Source organism: Jaculus jaculus, chromosome 10 (genome assembly GCF_020740685.1).
Source record: "Jaculus jaculus isolate mJacJac1 chromosome 10, mJacJac1.mat.Y.cur, whole genome shotgun sequence".
Lineage (NCBI taxonomy): Eukaryota > Metazoa > Chordata > Mammalia > Rodentia > Dipodidae > Jaculus > Jaculus jaculus.
The window spans coordinates 35,293,795-35,315,776 of record NC_059111.1 but is presented as its reverse complement, the minus strand read 5'-3'; the positions used below and the strand labels follow the sequence as shown (position 1 = coordinate 35,315,776).

General features: G+C 37.0%; 1 pseudogene; it reads right to left on the bottom strand.

Moving 5' to 3' along the window:
• Window positions 1–16,852: 16,852 nt before the first annotated feature.
• LOC101594671 lies at window positions 16,853–17,374 on the bottom strand (annotated as a pseudogene).
• Between the last annotated feature and the right edge of the window lie 4,608 nt (window positions 17,375–21,982).

The following is a 21,982-nucleotide window of genomic DNA, read 5'->3' as shown; positions in this document are numbered from 1 at the left end:
AAAAATCAATTTATAATTATAAAAACCTTTCCAGAACCATTATCCAACAGTTACATATGTGAAAGACAGAACCTCAGACCTGGAATATAAGACAGAATAAACTTATCTGGAGGCCAAAACTTTACTAAGTTCAAAAAATCAAAGTGAACAGATTACCAAGGAACTGTGGGACATCGTAAAATGACCAAACATCCAGATCATGGCATACCAGAAGGAGAGGAAATCCAGACCAGAGGTATAGAGAACAAACTCAAAAAAATTATTGAAGAAAATCTTCTGTATCTTGGAAAAGAGAGGCCCATCCAAATATAAGGCCACAGAACACCGAACAGGCAGGACCAAAGAATAAACTCTCCAAGACACATCATAGATAAAACCCTGAACAACAAAAAGTGAGTTAAAAGCAGCAAGAGAGAAGCAATTCAAAATACACAAAGGTAATCCCATCAGAATTACATCAGATTTGTCTATGGAAACCCTGAAAGCCAAAAGTGCCTGGAATGAAACACTTCAAAGTCTGAAAAACTATGGCTTCCAACCCAACCTACTTTACCCAGCAAACATATCCTCCTTAATAGATGGTGAAAGAAAAACTTTCTGTGAAAACAAAACCAAACCAACAGAAAATACTTGAGGGAATGCTCCACACACAACAGTCAAATAACCAATCTCAGGAAGCAATAAGAAGAAGATCACAATAAACAAAATAGACCAGGATAAAAATAGTACATACCACAAGTAAACACCCAACTACATAAAACACCTCACCATGGCAGGGATTAATTCAAACCTCACAGTAATAACCTTAAATATTAATGGTCTTAACTCACCCACCAAAAGCCACAGGCTATCAGAATGGATCAAAAGACTGGACCCTTCTATCTGCTGTCTTCAAGAAACCCACCTCAACACTAAAGATAGACACCTCCTCAGGGTGAAAGTTGGAAAATGATATTCTAAGCAAATGGAAATGAAAAAAAAGAAAACAAATAGGTGTTGCTATATTGATAGCATTGTCCACCTTGATCAAGTAGGTTTCATCCCAGAGATGCAGGAATGTTTTAACATATAGAAATTGATCAATGTAATATAACACATAAATAAACTGAGCCATAAGATCATCTCAATAGATGCAGAGAAGGCCTTCAACAAAACACGAGACCACTTCATGATCAAAACACTGGAACAAACAGACAAGGGGGCTTTATTTCTCAACACAATAAAGGCTATATATAAAGCTCCTAAAGCTCAAATAATACTTAATCTGGGAAAAACTCAAGGAGTTCCCACTGAAATCAGGAACAAGACAGGGATGCCCACTCTCACCACTGTTGTTCAACATAGAAATAGAAGGACTAGCCCAAACAATTAGACAGGAGAAAGAAATAAAAGGGATTCAAATTGAAAAAGGAAGAAGTCAAGTTAGCCCTATTTGCAAATGACATGATCCTATATATAAGTGACACAAAGGTCTCCATCTCAAAACTTCTAAAGGTGAGAAATTCTTTAAACTAAGTGGAAGGATACAAAATCAATGCAAAAAATATCAGTATCTTTTCTATATGCAAAGGTAAATATAAAGAGAAAGAAATCAGTGATGCAGTCATATTTTTCAATAGCAACAAAAAAATTAAATACACTAACACAAACAACTAATAACTAATACTAACAAAGGATGTGAAAGTATTATATAATGAAAATATAAAAACACTCAAGAAAGAAATAGAAGAGGACTTGAGAAGATGGAAAGACCTCCCATGCTCCTGGATAGGTAGAATTAATATTGTGAAAATGGCAATTCTACCAAAAGCAATATACAAATTTAATGCATTACAAATAAAAATACCAGCATCATTCTTATCAAAGATTGAAAAAAAATTATTTCAAAATTCATATGGAATGGCAAAAGGCCTTGGATATCCAAACATATCTTCAGCAAAAGAAACACTTCTGGTGTTATCACCATACCTGATCTCAAGCTATATTACAAAGCCATAGTGACGAAAAAAAAACCCATGGTACTGAAATAAAATCGTAAACATAGAACAATGGAACAGAATTGAAGAAGCATACTTTGGGGCAAGCAATTACAGCTACTTGATATTTGACAAACATGCCAATAATGTAGACTGCAAAAAGACAGAATCTTCAACAAATGGTGTTGGACAAATTGGACGATTTTATATATAAATACAAAATTAGACCCACTCCTTTTGCCATAAACAAAAATCAAGTTCAAGTGGATTAAAGACCTCAATATAAAACCTGAAACTATCAAGTAATGGAAGAAAAAATAAGAGGCACTTTCCACAATATAGAACTTGGAAAATACTTCCTGAACAAAATCCTAGTAGGCAAGGAAATTAAACAAGAACTCAACCAATGGGATCTCACATATCATGTGCAGAGCCAATAGATTACCCACTGAATGAGAGAAAAATTTTGCCAGCTATACCACTGACAGAAACCTAATACTTAGAATCTTTAAAGAACTCAAAAACTAAACAATAAAAAAATAAACTAACCCACTCAAAAAGTGGGACAGAAAACTAATTAGGGATATCACACAATCACAGAAAGATAATAGTTTCATGATCTCACTCATCTGCAGTTACTTACCTGGATCAGTCAAAGTTGCTAACAGTTGAATAGTATCTTGAGGTTTGGACAATAGGCAGGGTAGGGTTTGAGGTAAGTAAAAAGGTGGGGGGAACTCAAAACTGAACCCAACTTGAACTGGTCCCATAGAATTCTATATCCTGGATGTCAGACTAAAAGATGGAACCCTCAAGAGGACCATAGAGGAAGCACCTGAATTGAAGGGCCCTGAAGAGAGTGAGATAAAATCTATCCTCAAATTTCTCCTGTTTCTTTCTTTCTTTTTTTTTTTCATTATTTATGTATTTTTTATTGACAACTTCCATAATTGTAAACAATGTCCCATGGTAATTACCTCCCTCCCCCACTTTCCCCCCTGAAACTTCCCTCTCCAACATATCCACTCCCCCTCTCAATCAGTCTCTCCTTTATTTTGATGTCTTGATCTTTTCCTCCTATTATGATGGTCTTGTATAGGTAGTGCCTATAATGTTTGGGGAGCATTAGGGACCTCCTGGCCAACAACTCCCTGGAAGATACCCTATCCCTGGCACTGAAAATTTTCTAGTAACAATGTATGGCTTCTGTGTGTTCCATTGTCCAAAAACAGTAGGTTACCATATGACTTATTTATATTATCTTAGATTTTGATTAGCCCTCCCTCCACCTTTTCTTTACTCAATCTCTTCCCCTGACCTCACTTAGGCCTTTTCACCCCCATCAATCTATTCTACTTACATATATATAATACCATCCTATTAAGTCCAACCCTTCCCTACCTTTCTATTCCCTTTATACCTCCTTTCTAGCTTATTGGCCTCTGCTACTGAGTTTTCCTGCTTCTCTTTCTTCTTTTGATTTTGTTTTTCTTTTTCCTTGGTGCTGGTCCACAATTCCCTGTACCAGGATGTGGTCTACATCACAATTAGGTGTTGATCAGAGAGACCTACCAAATCTCCCAAAACAAACAGTACAGGCTTCTGTCAGAGCACTTGATTACTCACCAGAGCTTAATAGTAAGACCCTGTTGCTGAAGACACCAAATACTATTGGCATGGGCCATGGAAAGACCTGATTGGAATCTGGAGGAGAGCAGGTCCCCAGACAATTAGCCCATCTAATGCAGGAAGGTGCTACAGGAGCTACTGGGGTAAAGTGGCCAATATCTGTCTGAGCAACTCAAAGTCTATGTGACTCAGAAGCAAACAACCTGACAAGATGCTCATACAAGTGCAATAGTGGCACACAGCCATAGCAGGTAACCATTAGCTCTTGGATTGGTAAACAGATCTAGTGGGTGGAAAGGAAACTGTATCTGGAACTGGAAAACAAGTCAGAATCATATCCAGATAATGATTTTCCTTTTCATTGGCTAGCTCCCCCTAATCATAGACCATAACAGGGTCTAAACTCTTTTAATTATTTCTAAATTAATAATGGTTATCCCATTTAACTAGTGCTGACTTCATGCTCTGTTGGAGAATCTGCTTCTCTTTTTTAGATGGCAGCTGTACCTGAGGAGATAAACCAATGCACTCCATCCCAGCCCCAGATGAAACCACAGAGGAATTGGGGAAATGAGCAAGAGTACTACTTTTTTAGTTAAGCTGATATCAGCACAAGCATAATTAAGAAAGATAATGAGGTCACTCAACACCTACCACATCAGAGATCCAGATGCTCCTAAGTGCCCATCACTAAAGTAGGCTTAAAATGCTCCCAGCATGGCTCAGGGAATTTTGCAGAAAAGTGGGCAGAAAAATTGTTAGAGCCACAAGTTGGAACAATTTGCACAGAGACATTGCCTGTCCCCATGCCATGGCAATGGTGTTGACCTGCATCCCCAGTGAGGAAGACCTCTTCAGAAAAGGAGCAGGGAGGAGGGAACGGATGGTGCCAACATGTGATGTTTACATACAAAATATGTCCATATCTTTAAAAAGCACAAAAAATAAATTAATTAAAGTTAAAAATAATTAGTAAATATGAATTAAATAGAGTAGGCAACAATCATAGTTGTATCTCAGGGAAAACACTAATCCATATATTAAGGGAGCAACCAAGGAGTATTTCACAGAGTAGGAGAAAAACTGGATTATATTTGACAAGTCTTACATAAAACTGCCAGATCATCATTCTCTTGTAGGCATGTACAAAAGCCTGAAGTTTCCCTTCACCATACTTTTACATACGTTTAATTTTCTTGCCAACTTCAAGGCGGCAGCTACTAGCAGCAAGATCATTCAGTGACTAAGTTATTATGATTTCTTTCTGTAAATCTTTTATTTGTTTGTTTGCACATGTGTGCATGCGTGTGTTTGTGCATGCACAACAGGATCTCGACCAACAAGTACCAGGCCCTTGAACCACTTTGCATGTGACTTATGTGGGTAGCTTGAGACATTTACCTGGGTCTGCAGGCTTTGCCAGAATTACATTAACCACTGAACCAGGGTACCTGGCCTCAGTTATTGCTGTTTCTTTGAGTCATTCCAACATTTTCAGTATTTCTGTTAAATGCATTTTGGTAACAATGCTTTCATAAATGGAAAATGCCTTCCTTCTTATTGAATAGTTCTAAAATTCTTCCTCTACTACGACTTCTTAGATTAAATTGTATAATTCTCAAAACTCCTCTACACCCCTCTTTTACAATCCCTTTCCTCTTCTTGGTCTGAAAATATGCCAAGAACATGGAATTACTCACTGCTGATGTTGTATCCATGTTTGAAGAAATGAACTGCACTATCTAGAACAGCCAGGGCTCACAAATCTTTCAAATCCTGGAAGTGAAGAACTTCTGCATGGGAAACAAGTTAACCCTTTATATCATAGGTGAACATTTGAGAAATCTTGAAAATATAATGTTTATTTTAAGTCAAGTTAGGAGATGATGGAAAATTACATAAACTGGAAAAGCTACTTCAGATCATACCCATGTAACAAGAGCCCATGGATAGTATATAATTTTTTAAAAATAAGGTAAACTTAGCCAAGCTTTTTAGTGCCTTAGTATATTATTTATCCATATGCTTGACCAGAGTAAGATTATTTCTTCATAGATTGTAACAGCTTCCTTTGAACAACTTGCTATTCGTGGTTTATTGTTGGAAAAGCTTTGAGTTTTGCAATGAATCATTTCTATTGGCTATAAAATAGCAGTGTAGTGAATGTTTTAATTTACTTAAGAGATATAATAAAAAATGTACAGAAAGCATTTTGCATAGCCACAAAATGATTTCACATTCAGAAGATTAATATTTGTATAACTAATGCTTCACGGATCAAACCAGAGAAAATGTATAGATAAAAGATTTCAATGAGAAATCAATAAAATATAAATATAGTCCAATAAGAAGAGGTTTGGGAGTTGAAAGAAATGGAGTATGTATTCTCTCAGATTATCTATAATGAACAGAGTAAAAGGCTTTGCTGATGAGAGGGAAAATGCCATCAGAATGGGGTGCCAATCATGTCTTCATCAAAGTGAAGTTAGAAAGTAAATTTTGGCAAAGCAACAGAGATAAATGGATGCAGAAAGAAAGGACTGCCAAAGCTGCCAGAAAAGAGAAAGATAAAAGGTTCAGAAAAGGCAAACAAGGATGCTCCCCAAGAAAAGGTCATACATATCAGAAGGGCAATCCCATGGGGAACTTGAAACTGGAAAAATATTTTATCTGCAGGCTAGCAGAAAATTAAGCAACTAAAGTAAATTTGTCCTTATATTAACAATTCTCTTTGTACCCTACATGATTATCATTTGACAACAATTTAAAAAAAGCATATAATATAAATTCAGAATTGACCATTATTTTGAAGACTAGATGAAACTATGATTTCATTCTAAAAAAAATAGAAAATCAATGAAATAATCAGATCCCAAGGTTCATGGCATTCAAAGAGCATTACCCACATGCAGATGATCTTCTAAAGGTTTACCTTCCATTTAACTGACTTTGGCTATGGAGAGCTTATATCCTCTCAAGGCTACATGTTCTGGTCAGATACTGTCACAGAGTGCTTCTCTGTTCAGTTGAGCTCTGTCTTTGAGAGTTTGACTAATTAGTCTTTACTCTAGAACCATATACCTTAGGCTCACATACCAGCTAATGTGCCTTCTGTCATGCAATCTCCTTAAGATTCACCTAAGGCCAAATTTTATCAATGACCATAAAATATAGTTTACAAACTATGCCATCAATGTACCTCTCCGAGCTTGCACCATTTATAATGTAAAAGTCTTTCAATTAGCTAATTAGCATCCTTGAAATTCTTATTTTGTCAATGTGGTATATATCAATTGTTTTTTGTAATGAGTCATAGCATAGTATTACTATACCCCTTTAAGTTAAGCAGAACTCAGCTAAATTTTATTTACCAGATTCTATATGTGTATATATATATAAATAATTTTGTTCAATATTAATTTTGGGATTTGGTGCTTATATCTAGTGATGACTTACTGTATTGATTTGTTATTCAATATGTTAAGATTAAATTTTTGGCTTTTCTTTGATTACTAGATGACAAAGCTTGACAGCACTGAGGATTGGCCTCATCATTTAAGAGTTTGATGCAAGCCACTAAAAGGAAATGATCCACATATGTCAGAGTCATGCAATATGTTAGCATAGGTAGCACAGAGGTTTAGGATCTAAACATTCCTTAGTATATAATCAAATGAAATACATATGTCCTCCTTTCTGTCAAAGACAACTTAAAAACTATCAAATACCTCACTTTTGCTTTTCAACTGCACAATTAGTAATGGTACATAAAAGTTACATAAAATGACAGAAATAATCGAATTGAAGTTATACAAGATCACAAGAATTACTTCCTTTTGTTTCTTCTCATGCCTGAGTTTATGTTCATAAACAATGAAGTAAAAGGCAGGAGACATATATCGCTCAGTGGGTAAGATGCTTGCCGGACACGCATGAGGACCTGAGATTGGATTGCCTACACCCACATAGATTCTGGGCCTAGTGATATGTTCCTTTAATCTCAACAATGGGCAGGCAGAGACAGTATTTCCCTGGGTTTCCTGGTTAGCAGTTTATGCTGAATTCTTGAGCTCCAAGTTTAGTTAAAGAGATTTTGTTTGAAAAATAAGGTGGAGACCAACTGAGAAAGACATGATATAGACCACTGGCTTCCACAGACAGCAAACATGCATATGCACATGTGTACACACAAGTGCACCCACATACATATGAACATACATTCACAACACTCATATGCACGTGCAGAGATAAACACACAGAGATGGTAAAACAAATCTATTCTCATTATCAGAACAAAATTAAACAATATGAAGAGTATGAATTTTGCTTTATTTCTAGTATTCAGCCACATCTCTTTAGAAGTAAATAGTTAACAATTTAGTGTACATGTTTTACTTTCTTTGGCAAAAGCAGGTTATATTTAATTATACAGCACTTTGCATTGATATTTAAATGTATGCTAAATAATTGGCTATACCATGTATCCATCAATATGATTACAAATAAAAATAATACTAGTATGTTTCACATGATTTATTAAGATATCCACCTAAGTTATAACTGAAACTATGCTGCTATTTGGCTATTTTATTTTAAATACCCTGACTTATTTTAATTTGTCAATATAAACTTATTGCACATTTGTTTCATGTAAATATCTTCTGTGTCCTCCATAGTTACTTGTTGCTCTTCCCTGCTGTCGTTTGTATCCTCTGAAGGTGCTCTGCATGGGTGATAGCATCCTGCTTTTTGACCTTCAGTTTGCTTAAGCCTGAAGAGGGCACCAGCAGCCAATTGGGGAGAAGAAAGTTACTCTTCCTCTTCATTCTCATACTCTTCTGCCTGTTCCTCCTTCTTTCCTTATTTTATTTGGCTTTTGTATGAAACACAGACTTGCCTCTGACTCACCCCACACGCTGGCATTTGAGCTGTGTGCTACCCGATCCAGCTTGCTCAACTAGCTCTTCTAAAAAGTGCCTTGGGATAGCTCTAATACCTGAGGAAATCTCCCAGCTTTAGTAGGGGTGACCATTTCCTTTTCTCTACCAGTAAGAATCATCCACATTTCTCTTAAGGTACAGGTGGTAACTGTTCCCTCTATCACCAGCACTTTTGTCAATCTATCATGCTAATATATTTTTTAATTTTTTCCTTAAATTCTGCTCAAATTATACAATGTGCAAAAGCATTCAATTTCTGACCAGAATGCTGGTGGGTACACTTATCTATAATCTTGAAATGTTTATAATATTTTACTATTTCAAAAGTATGTCATTGATCATATTGTATATGTATTTGTGTAAAAGTGAGCTTATTTTGGTAGAAAATTTCTACAGAAGGAAAAGTCACAGATATATATCTTCTAATTTTTCCCTATATTTTATCCAACTTACCACAAAATGTTATAAATTTATTCTTAGAATCCATTAACATGTTTATAGATTCAAAAGATTGCAAACTGAGTTGCTTTATTCACTATGCATGTACACAAATTGTTTAACGATTCACTTTACAATTCTTCCTTCATTTTAGATATAAAGCCCATTTAACTGTGTTTTACAATCTATTTCTGATGTTTGAAGAAAACTGGTAATACTGCACTTTACAAGGTTTTATGTCCATTCTCTCTCATCTTCTCTTCTTATTCCAGCGACCACAGTGTATCAGGGCGCCTGAGTTACTCTGTCATGGGAGGTGATTCTTCTGAAACATTTCAGGAAATTCTCTTAAATATCCCTCAATATGTTCTGCTAAAGCAGTTTCAACTTTAAAAAGATTTCACAAATTTAATGTCTTTAATGGAGATTATGGAGGCCACTTAAGATGACAGTGTTTTTCTATATAATGGGTGACTCTTGTTTCCTCACATATTGGACCAATCCCTACTTTATGTGAATCCCATTTCCAATGAGGTCATTTTAGCAAACGACTCATATTACACTTTTTTTTAATCCACACTTTAGTCTGACATATTCCTCAAATCTAATTTTCTCATTTTATTATTTTGTGGTTTTGCTCTAGTTATTACGTTTTTTGAAATGAACATTATATGAACTGTGTACATTTTAAATATACAATTCAATGACTCTTGCCAAGTATGTATATATACAACTACATTTGTTTATTTGTGTACCATCATCAAGTTATATGTACATTTTCTCATTTCCTCAATAGAAAATTCCTCATCCTGTACATCATGGAGGGTTTTTTTTTTTTTTTTTTGTCTTATGTTAGTAACCTTTCATGGTTATAACAAAATACCTTTGCAAACCAAGTCAAGGAAGGAAGGATTTGTTTTAACAGACAGACTCAGGGGTTTCAGTCCATAGACCATCATGTGGCTTGATTCATTGATGGGGCAGAACATCATAGGAGAGAACAGGTGGTACTGCACAGTGGTCACCTCATTGCAGGCAGGAAGGATGGAGGAAGGAGAGCAGAGGAAAAGAAAGGGATAGAGAGAAAGACAGGCATATAAACAGATTAAGGATAAGGTTCACTCTTCAAAAGACATGCCTTTTGGTGACCTACGTGCTCCAACTATATGCTTCTTTCTAGCTTTCACACCTCTCAACAATGCTAATCCATTGATGAGGTCAAATCCTGCATGACACAATCACTCCCCCAGGGTTCTGTATGAGCAGTGCATGAGCCTTGGGAGGGAGAATTTCATATCTACGTCATGGTATATTTTGATTTCTAGACTTGCAGACTTCTGTATTGTTAAGTATGACCATCACAAATTATTTTTGTATGATATGAAGTAATAATTGCTGTACATTTTTTCATTTGACATAGGAGTTGTTTTGGTACCATTTATAAAAGTTGATGTTTTCGCTTAGTAAATCACATTGGCTATATATGTATAGACTGAAACCCCTGTTCCAAACAAATCAATGTGCATTCTCCAATGACATCTGCATTCCCACTGACTTACATACTCTGTGTGTGAGTGCATGCACGTGTGTGTGTGTGTGTGTGTGTGTGTGTGTGTGTGTGTGTGTGTGTGAGCTCTTTGTCATAGGGCAGAGTTTGTTTGCTTTACCCCTCACCTGAGGTAGCGTCTCTGGTTTTCCACCACCGTGTTCCCCACCATAAGGTAGCTAACCCACAAGCAGAGGATTCCCTTGCTTCTGTCTCTCATCTTGCTTTAGGTACATTGGGATTACAGAAACCACCGCAGTCTCCATCTTTCCATGGGTTAGGATCTGAAGTCAGGCTCTCACACTTGCATAGTAAGTGTTTAATCTGAGCCATTTCTCATCTTGAATATAGTTCTTCAAAGTAAGTTTTTCAAATCAAGTCTTTAAAGTGCTACACTTTGTTCTTCAAAATTATTTTGGCTATGCTAGGTCCTTTGAGTGAAACCTGCTTTTCATCTTCCATAAAATTCCTGCTGAGATTTTTGATTGAGACAGCATTGGTTCTGTAGCTCTGTTCAAGGAGAATGACTATCCAAACAGGCTCGAATCTTCCAAATAAAGGGGAAAAGGTTCTTATCTTTCACTTACATCTTTTAATATATCCCTCAGCAACATACAATTTCTTCATATATTTTGTTAAAATTTATTCCTAAATAATTCACTGTTTGTTCTATTGCCTGTAACATTATTACAATGTATTTTGTAATTTCAATATGGAGAAATGCTGTAATTGTTCACATGCTGGTTTTTTTATACTACAACCAGTGCCATCAGTCAACAGACTTTTGGGGCATCTTCCTGAAGACTATGACTTTTGCTCTGTGTTGAAGTAGCTTTTTACAATGTCCTCTATCAGCAAGAACAATAGCTTTCTTAGAACGCTTTCTGATTTTTCTCTTGGGCAACCAATGGGGTTCCAGGGTGGGGGATCCCTCTGTCATGTCTCTTACTGCTAGTGAATTTAGTAGTTAAGTCAAAGCTCTGGTGATCCTGTAAATACTTCAGTGTTGCAGTTCCCTTCCAGTTGCTGTGATAAAACATCTGACCAGAAGCCACTTATTGAAGAAAAAGGCTTATTTCTACTTACAGCTTCGAGGGGAAGTTGGAGGGAGGTTGGGGAGAGCATGGCAGAGCAGGTAGCAGGCTGGGCAACACTCCATTATTAGCTCTCTCACTAGCCCTGGCTGGACTATAAGGTCTCAAGGCATGAACCTACCATTATACCTCCTCCAACAAAGCTACACCTCCCAAAAGAGCCAATTAGCTAGGAATCAAGAATGACGTTTAACCACAAACACATTGAGACTACGGGACATTTCACCTTCAGATGACCACACTTAGTAATGTTTTTAAACTATTTTTATTTATTTGTAAGGAGGGTGTGGACAAAAGTAGATAGACAGAAAGAAAAGGGGTACACCAGGCCCTCTAGGCACCACAAATGAACTCTAGATGCATGTGCAACTTTGTGCACCTGTCTTTACGTAGATACTGGGGAATCAGATCCAGGTCCTTAGGCTTTGCAGGCAAGTGCCTGAATTGCTAAGCCAACTCTCCAGTCCCACATTCAGTAATTTTTGCTAAGTGTAAGTAAGGTAATCAGTGATTACTCAAGTGTGAATCCCCTCAGGTAAGTGGGGCTCTATTCCATCATCTGTGAGGATACTAGTAACAGATGAAAAACACAGAATTATCAAATACAAATATAAAAGTCTAGTAATTATAATGTCCTGTGAAATGTATAGTATCATCATCCTTTCTAAAAAAAAATAATCTTATCACTATTCTTTTGCTTTAGCTTTATAGAAATGTAATTGAATGGTTTCTGAAATAATTGATACATTCCACACTGAGGATGTACATTTGGGGACCCCATGGACCCAAGTCAGAAGCACACAATGCTTGCCATCATGAAGATATTGTGTTTCCTGAAGTTGTTTTATTCAAAAGTACTGCACTTTATCATCTTCTCAGAGTTCCCAATTACCTACATATGTATATGAAAGGTGTTTTATTTTTTTTCAAATAAAGCTAATCACTTAAAGGAGATTAAGGTGGGTACTTAATTTAATGAAGAAATAACTGCTTTTGGGCTGGAGAGATGGCTTAGCGGTTAAGCGCTTGCCTGTGAAGCCTAAGGACCCCGGTTCGAGGCTCGGTTCCCCAGGTCCCACGTTAGCCAGATGCACAAGGGGGCGCACGCGTCTGGAGTTCGTTTGCAGAAGCTGGAAGCCCTGGCGCGCCCATTCTCTCTCTCTCCCTCTACCTGTCTTTCTCTCTGTGTCTATCGCTCTCAAATTAATAAATAAAAAATTAAAAAAAAAAGAAATAACTGCTTTTAAGCATACTTTTGCAATTAAAAACTATAAATTTAAAACAAAGGAATTGAAAGACTAATTAGAAATCACTCTTATCTTTTCAATGAAGCAAGAACAACATTTCAATTGTAGTTGAGGATCTTTATTTCTAATTTAATGTGTAGCATTTTCAAATTGTTTTCTTCCCATAGTAACTCCATGGCTGCTACTGGTATCACAGCAAGTCAAAACTGTTAGTTTGCCATTCTGTTCCTAATCATTGTCTCAGTCAGGTCAACTTCCTGGTCCTCATTTTCAGTAGAGCCTTGAATGACATAGGTATACACAGAAATTTGGTTGTTTGTATATTCTTTTATAACCACTAGGGCTCCATAATTTCTCTGAGGGATATCTTAATACATTTTAAATGAAAACTTCAAATTTCATTATACCAAAATTCAGAGAAGTTTGATAATATAAAAAAAATCAACTCCTACCAAATCAGAGAGCCAGAGCCTCAGAGGCCCCCAACACCTCATCACTGAAGCATGCCAAAAATGAACCCAACATGGCTCAGGGAAATTTTGTGGAAGAGGGCACAGAAAGAATGTCAGAGCCACATGTTGGGTCATTTTTTGCAGAGACATTTATCTTACCCATAACTGTCGGCTAACTCCACAATGCACGATCCATATACCTCAACAAGGAGGGGCCAATGGGGCTGGGGTAGGTTATGGATGAGCCTAATAATGGTACCAAACTGACTTTATTTGCTGAATACAAAACTAATTAATAAAAAGATAGGCTAAAATATTGATCAAAAGAAATTTCATGTAAGTCCATAGTGGTTAGTGATTTAGTGGTTAATGATAGAATACAGCTGAGGAGTACCACATTGAGCCCTCTGTATTAGTTTATTTCCTTGCTGTGTGACAAAATACCTGAAAAGAAGCTATTTAAGAGAGGTAGGGTTTATTTCCATGTATATTTAAAGGATGGGGAAGGATTCAATCTACCATGCTGAGAGAGGCATGATGGCAGAAATGTGAAGCAGCTGATCACATTCAGTCTACAGTCAGGAAGCAGAGAGCAATAAGGATTGGTTCTCAATTCACTTTCTCCTTTGTATTCAGTCCAGGACCCTAGCCAATGGAATGGCACTGCTCACAGGTACAGTGGGCCTGTCCATCTCAATTAATATAATTGATCTAGACATTTCCTCACAGATATGCTCAGAAGTTTGTTCCCCAGGTGTTTCTATAATCTGTCAAATTAACAGTTGATATTAACCATCACACCCTGCCACCTGAAAACTTTGGTCCTTAGTGAGGTACATCATCCAAATGTAGTTACAACTCCACAGAGCCTAGCTACATGTCCTACTTTATGTCAGATGCTTCTTGTGTATTTGTGTGACAAGATTGAGCTTGCTATTTGCCTAGGCTGGCATTGAACTCATGATGCATCAGCGCTGTTTTGGGGAAGAACCACAGTGCATATACAATTATAATCTGAAATTTGTTTACTAGGAATAAAATATTAAAGGGCTTAAGATTTATGAAAAATAAAAATGAGTGTATATATATATATATATATATATATATATATATATATACTCATTTTTATTTTTCATATATATGTTATATATATATATTAGTGTTATATATATATATATTAGTGTTATATATATATATATTAATGACATTGCAAGTATATATGAAGTAATGAATGTCCACCTATAGACAACTTATCATAGAATAACATATTTCCTAAATAGCATTACTCTAAATATATTTTTTTAATATAAGGAATACATGTTATCAGAACAAGAGAGGGTTAGCTGGTTATCTCTTGCAAAATCACCTAAGACTGAGGAATGTCATAAAAATTGACTTATTTTATGTTTTATTTTATTCTATTTTTTAGTTATTTGCAAGTGGAGCAATATAGAGGAGACACAAAGAGAATGGGTGTACCAAGGCCTCCAGTCACTGCAAACAGACTCCAGACACATGTGCCACTTTGCATCTGGCCTTATGTGGTGCTGGGTTGTTAAGCTCTGCAGGCAGGCACCTTAACTGTTAAGCTATCTCTCCAGCCCAAAGCATCTGTTTAACTATTTTTAAAATAATTTCTTTATATTTATTTGAAAGCAGCGTGAGGGAGAGGGCAAAAAAGTGAGCATCAGGGCCTCCAGCTGCTGCAAAGGAACTCCAGATATATGTGCCACTTTTTGCATCTGGCTTTATGTGGCTACTGGAGAATAGAACCAGTGTCACTGGGTACTCTGGATTAAACCCCAGAAGTTTCTAGATTTCTGCTTTTGTATATTTTGAGTATCTTCAGTGTCTATCTCCTTCATCCTGGCATAAGTTGTCAGGCTCATCAAGAAAGCATTCTTGCCCATCTCACCAATTCCTCTGTGGTTTAACCTGGACTCTGGCTAATGTGCAAGGGGTGGATTATCTCCTAGGTTTTCACTACCTTCTGAAAATGAAGACATTCTCAAAAGGAGAATGAGATCAGCATAGATTAAATTTGATAAGCATTGTTAATTTAGAGAGATTTTTGATGGATGTAGCCCCTCTTTTAAAAAAAGAAATACAGAGAGAGGGTATTATCATGGGATATTTTTTTTTATAATCATGGAAAATGTTAATAAAAATTAAATCAAAAAAAGAAATACAACCTACCTAGGGAATTTATTTCATTTGGCAGAAGTTTTGTAATTTTCACATTTTAATCATCTATTTATATTTTTCATTTAATACTTTCTTATTTTCCATTTAAGATAGCAAAAGTTAACAAACAGGATTACATAAATCTATAAAGCTTCTGCTCAACAAATCATATAATCAGAAATTAGAACACAATCTATAAAATACAAGAAATATTTTCAAACTATGCATCCGATAAGGGAATATTTATAATATAAAAGAAACTCAACTAAATAGGAAAAAGGAAAATATTCTAAACGTCTAATTAAAAATTTGACAAAATACACTAATTGACATTTTTTAAAGTAAGACATACATAAAGTTACTATAAAAATTCTCAATATCAGTGATCAACAGGGAAATGTAAGTAAAAACTACAATGAGATTTCATGTTATTCTAATTAAAATGGACATAATAAAAGAAAAAAAATTACCAAATTTTGATGTGGATATGAAGAAAAGTGATTGTATTTGTGTGTGTGTGTGTGTGTGTGTGTGTGTGTGTGTACTTTTTCATGTGTGTGTGTATGTACATGTGTGTAGAAAACTTCGGATGTTGTTTCTTCAGGTCCAGTCTACCTTTTCTGAGACAGGGTCTTCAGGTGGTCTGGAATTCTCTAAGTAAGCTTGGCAGGTGAGCTAGTGAGCCCCAATTATCCATTTGCCTTGACCTTCCCAATACTTAGGTCCTCGTGCTTGTCAAACACTTTACTGACTGAGCTTCCTCTCCAGTCCCAAGAAAACGAATTCTTATATACAGTTAGTGGAAACAAAAATTAGTACAGTCATTATGTGAAACAGTGTTGAGGTCCTTGCAACAGTTAATAGTTTGATATTGTATATATGTAATTACAATGATTGTAATGGGGAGGTAATATGATGGAGAATGGAATTTCAAATGGGAAAGTGTGGGGGTGGGGAGGGAGGGAATTACCATGGGATATATTTTATAATCATGGAAAATGTTAATAAAAATTAAAAAAGAAATAAAAAAAGAAGAAAAAAAAAGTTAGTGAGGGCTTTTGCAACTTAAAGGAAAATGAAACCATGGCAGTCAGAAGCAATTCTTATACACTGGATAGTTTTGTTCTTTTAAGCTACCCAGTTGGTCCTTAACCATTTAGTCCTGAAAGAATAAAACACAAAATCTTAAAAAAAAAAAAAAAAGTAAAATTGGCATATGATTCAGCAATTCCATACTGAACATACATACGCACAGGAGTTAAAATCAGTGTCAGTGAGATATGTGCACTTTCTTTTTTTTTTTTTTCTCTTGATCTTTTATTGAAATATATTCTTTCTTATGCTTCTTAGCCAACTGGGCATTCCACTGCACCACTGTTGATATCTTCTATGATATCGTGTGGGTGGAGGCCATCCACATTTCATCCCACAGACTGTGCAGTGCCCAGGATTTCTTTGATGGTTCTAGAAAGTTCTCTGGCCAAAGACCGGTGGCACATCTGTCGGGCAATGTTGACAATCTCATCAAAAGAAATATTGCCACTGTGTTTAATGTTTTTCTGCTTCTTTCTGTCTCTTGGTGGCTCCTTGAGGGCTTTGATGATCAGGGCAGAAGCAGAAGGCACCACTTCAATCTAAGCCTGTCTGTTCTGAATGGTCAGCTTCACTGTAATCCTCAGACCCTTCCAATCACCGGTTGCCTTGGCGATTGTCATCACCAACTATTTGTGGAGACAGACCCAGGGGACCGATCTTGGGGGCCAGGGCAGATGTGGCGCCGACTTTGCCTCCGGTGCAACTGAGGTACACCACTTTGATCTCGTTGGGGTCGAACTTAGGTGGCATGGTGGAGGCGGCTGGTGTCGGATGAACCCGGATTCAGACGACGGAAAAAAGTTGCACCTTAGCCTCCTCCGAGCCGAAAGACGAAAGCCACTTTCTTGTTTATTGTAACAGTATTCAGTCTACTCAAAGGTATGAAAAAATTTAATTGTTCCCTAATATATGAGTGAATAAACTGAATATATGCAAATTTTAATACTGTCATAAGAATATGCCCATAAAAATATGCCTATAATTTGTAGCAACTTGACTATAACTAGGGGACACTGAAAATAAAATAAGGTAGACACAGAAGAACAAATACTATTTGTGTTTGGATTCATTGTACCTGGAGTCTGGAAAGTTAATCTCATAGAAATAGGAGTAAGCAACTGGTTACCACAGCCTTGAGATGGAGGGTGGAGTGAGGACAGATTGGTCAATAGCTACATAGTTATAGTTAAGGGGGAGAAATACATTCGACTATTGCTGTAGAAAGCAGAAATAAGACTAGATATGATTTCCTTCATAATGAAGCCAGGCATTCCCCCTTCCCCAGCTACAGCCAGCTCCTCACACTGAGCTGGGTTCCACAATGGAAGTGTGGTAAGGGTCTCTGGACACAGAGCTCTGCAAGCACTGGGATGAGGCAGCTCATGCTGTTGGAAACTTCAACTGGGGACTGACCTTAGCATTCTGGAGAAGAAGGCCGGGTCTTGACAACACAGACATTGGACCAGAAAAGGGGAGTCCGAAGTTGAAAGATTAGTGACGCTTTCTGTCCCTTCACCTCTGCCCCTGCCAGAAGGTTTGGGACTATAAGAAGAACATGGTGGAAAGTCTGAATGCAGAGGAGGCTGAATCCAGCACATTGGAAGAGGGAAGTGCAACATAACAAGCTACAAGCATTGTCACTACTCACCCTTGTCCAGAGGAGCAAGGGATCATGACTGCAGGAAGAACAGTATTTAGAGCCTGGTGCCAGCATCCACTGATGTGAGCTACAGAGCCAGACAGTATAGAAGGTGAGGCAGCCACAGATGAAAAGAGAGTCAGGAGCTGGTAGATCTTCAACAGCCCATACTCACAGACAGGTGAAAGCTCTACCAATCACAGAATATTTGTTGTAGAACTGTAGTAGAATTTGCAGCAGTAATCTGATAAACAAAAATAGCTACACACAGGAGGTAGGCTTCTGCAGCCATGAAGAAACTCTGGTTGCCAACATAAAACCTTCTATTTATTTTATAGTTCATTTTGTATTTGAAATCATTCTATTCTTTAAGTTTTTGAACTTTTTTCTTTTTTATGCTTATATTTTAATTATTCAGTATGTGTAGTTTTGTATTTTAAATAATTATTGCATTATAACTTGCATCTCATTGTAAAAGGTTTTTATGTCTGCTCTTCCTTTCTCTAAATCTAATATACAACATTTCCTTATTAATTTTAATACCTACAATTCATATATATATTTCTTCTCATTCTAATTTTGCAACTTCTTTTCCCCTGTTCCATTCCTTCCTCTCTTCACAACTTAAATATTGATACCCTTAACCATAAAAAAAATTCTATAGCCTAGTGCTGTTATCTCTGAACCTTACATGTTAAGTGTACACGTGTCTTCCCCTGTAGGTAACACTGGGACTGCTGTTAAACCATAATATTGTTACTGTAATCAACTTCCTCTGAGAACATAAATCCAAGCAGAGGCAACTCATCAGGAGGACTCACATAAAACAACATAGAAACAGTGGGGAGAGAGGGAACAAGTAACTACTGGAGGATGCATGGATTGCAACATAACAAAGGAACACAAAATAAAAATGAGACAGATTTTAACTATAAAACCCCACTAGCTGACAGCTCCTCAATGCTGGTAAACAAAGTTATGAGACAGATACTGAAAATTCCAGAGAAAGATTTCAGAGTCCCACTTTTAAAAGGGCTCAATGCAGCCCTCTCTGCATCCAGACTCAAAATATTGAGGACTTGAATCAATAGATATGAAAATCAATTCAGGAGCTAGAAAAGAAAGTTAGAAAAGTCACTGAAATTATCAGTAACTTGGCAGACAAAAAAATTAATGGAGTAAAAATTCAGCAAATAAATTAAGATGCTGCCAAAGAACCAAGAAGAAATTCTGGAAATGAAAGCATCAGTCAGTCATGTAAAGATGGCAGCAGAAAGCATCACCAATGCAGAGTGAAGCAGAAGAGTCAATCTTAGGGATAGAGCTTGACATCTAGATAACAGGCATCTCAAATCAAAGCCCTTTAGAAGAAATAAAGATAGTAACTACATCTTCATAAAGGAGATAATTCACCAAGAAGTTATGTCTATTGGAAACATTAATGCACCAAATCTTGGGACTCCCAGGTTTATAAAATAAAGGTAAATGGCATAAAAGGATACACAGAGCCTGGCACTGTAATCGTAGGGAATTTCAATACACCACTCCCATGTTTCCCATATCGACATAAGTGAAAAATCAACATAGAAATCTTGAAACTAAGTTATAAAATAAGTCAACTAGATTTAATAGAACATTCTATTCAAACTGTGTCACAGTAGTATATGGAACTTCATTAAATATGAATTGCAATGTAGGTCACAAAGCAAACATCAGCAATCAGAACACATTGAAGTTATTTTGTGCAGGCCACAGTGAACAGCACCATGATGCCTTCCGAGTCATTCCAAGGTCACTGCCATCTGAAAAGAGAAGCTTCTCTAACCAAAAGTGAGAGTAGCATTAATATATGGATATGAACATTAATAGAAGTGTTTACTGAACAGTTTGGTGAGCATAGTGTATACATTTAGCCAGATCCCAACAGACATTACACCCTAGGGCTCATGACTACCCCTGTTGTAGGTGTCCAGTATCAAGGATGTATGATCTTCCATGGAGTGGGCCTCTAGTCCAATTAGAGAGTGGTTGGTTTCCCCCATAACAGAAATACCACTATTTCACCCTTTGGCTCATTTGGCCTGGCTGGCCAAATATAAGCTTGCAGTGTCCACTGTTGAGTATCTTCACTGGAGATTTCTCTCTCTCCCATTGACCTGTATGCACCATAGCTTTTTCCAGCTTTTCTGTCAGCTGGTCTACATGGAAGAAGTTTTCAGCTTAGCACCAGCAGGATTTCTCAGTGGCCTTGCAGCACAAGTATGTGGAGTCTTTAGCAATAGCGTCTTACCATCTATTCCTGGTGGGAAACCAGGAGCTTTGACCTCCCTGGTCAACAACTCACTGAAAGGTGTCCCATCCATGGCACCATTTTTTTTTTTTTTTTTAGTAACAATGTATGGCTCCTGAGTGTTCCATTATCAAAAAAAATAATAATAATAATAAGGTTTCCATATGACTTATTTATATCCTCAAGATTTTGATTAACCCTCCCCCTCCACCTTTCCTTTACTCAGTCTCTTCATCTGACCTCACTTAGGCCTTTTCAGCTCCACTAATCTGTTCTTCTACTTACATATATAAAACACCACCCTATTAAGTGCCCTTCTCTTTCTATTCTGTTTATATACCCTTGCTAGCTTACTTTCTTTTTTTTTTTTTTTTTTTTTTAATTTAATTTATTAGTTTTCTTTTCAGTAAATACAGGCAGTTTGGTACCATTATTTAGGCTCATCTTTCTTTTTTTTTTTTGTAGTTTTCTTTAGTTGGGATACATCATATGGTAGTACAATCATTTCCCTCCTCCCTGCCCCATTCTGCTGAGGGCCCTCCTCAGTGAGATTGCTGGTATTCCACCTAGATTTGTGAGTCAATTTGAGAGTCATTCATTCTAAGGGTAGTGGTGGTGGGCAATGCCTCTAGCACTCTGTGGCTCTTACATTCTTTCTTCGCCTCTTCCACAAAGTTCCCTGAGTAGTGGTAGGTGTGTTTTAAATCTATTTTGTGTGTGTGTGTGTGTGTGTGTGTGTGTGTGTGTGTGTGTGTGTGGTTTTTGAGGTAGGGTCTCACTCTAGCCCAGGCTGACCTGGAATTCACTATGGAGTCTCAGGGTGGCCTCGAACTTACAGCAATCCTCCTACCTCTGCCTCCCGAGTGCTGGGATTAAAGGTGTGTGCCACCACACCCGGCTTTAAATCTATTTTAGTGTGCTGTCAGCAGGATTCTGGATTTCTGCTTTGGTGCATTTTGAGTGTCCTCAGTTTCTGTCTATGACTGTAGCATTGGTTGACAGTCTCACTGTTGAAGTAGCATTTTTTATCAGCTCCCCAGTTCATCTGTGGTTTCACTTTGACCCTGGTTGAGTGTGTGAGGGGTGGTTTATCTCCTCATTCTATCTGCCTTCTACAAAGGAAAAACAGATTCTCCAAAGGAGATGGAGGTCAGAATAGTTTCAATGGGATAAGCATTGTTAATTAAGAGAGATTTAGGTGAGTGTACCATCTCTTTTGGCTAAAGACTAGTGAGAACTTCTTATTGGGTGTCCATGATTTTAGTTTTTGGAAGATTCTGTTTGGGTTCCCAGTTCCAGCTAAGTGTTCCTTTCCACTGAGTGGATCTCATAGCCAATCAGAGAGGAGTTGTCATCTAGCCACTATTATACAGGCATATTTTCAGGTTGGTTACTTTTTTATAGCAGTGTCCCCTGTTATTACACAACGTTTTTGACCATTTCCCTCAACAA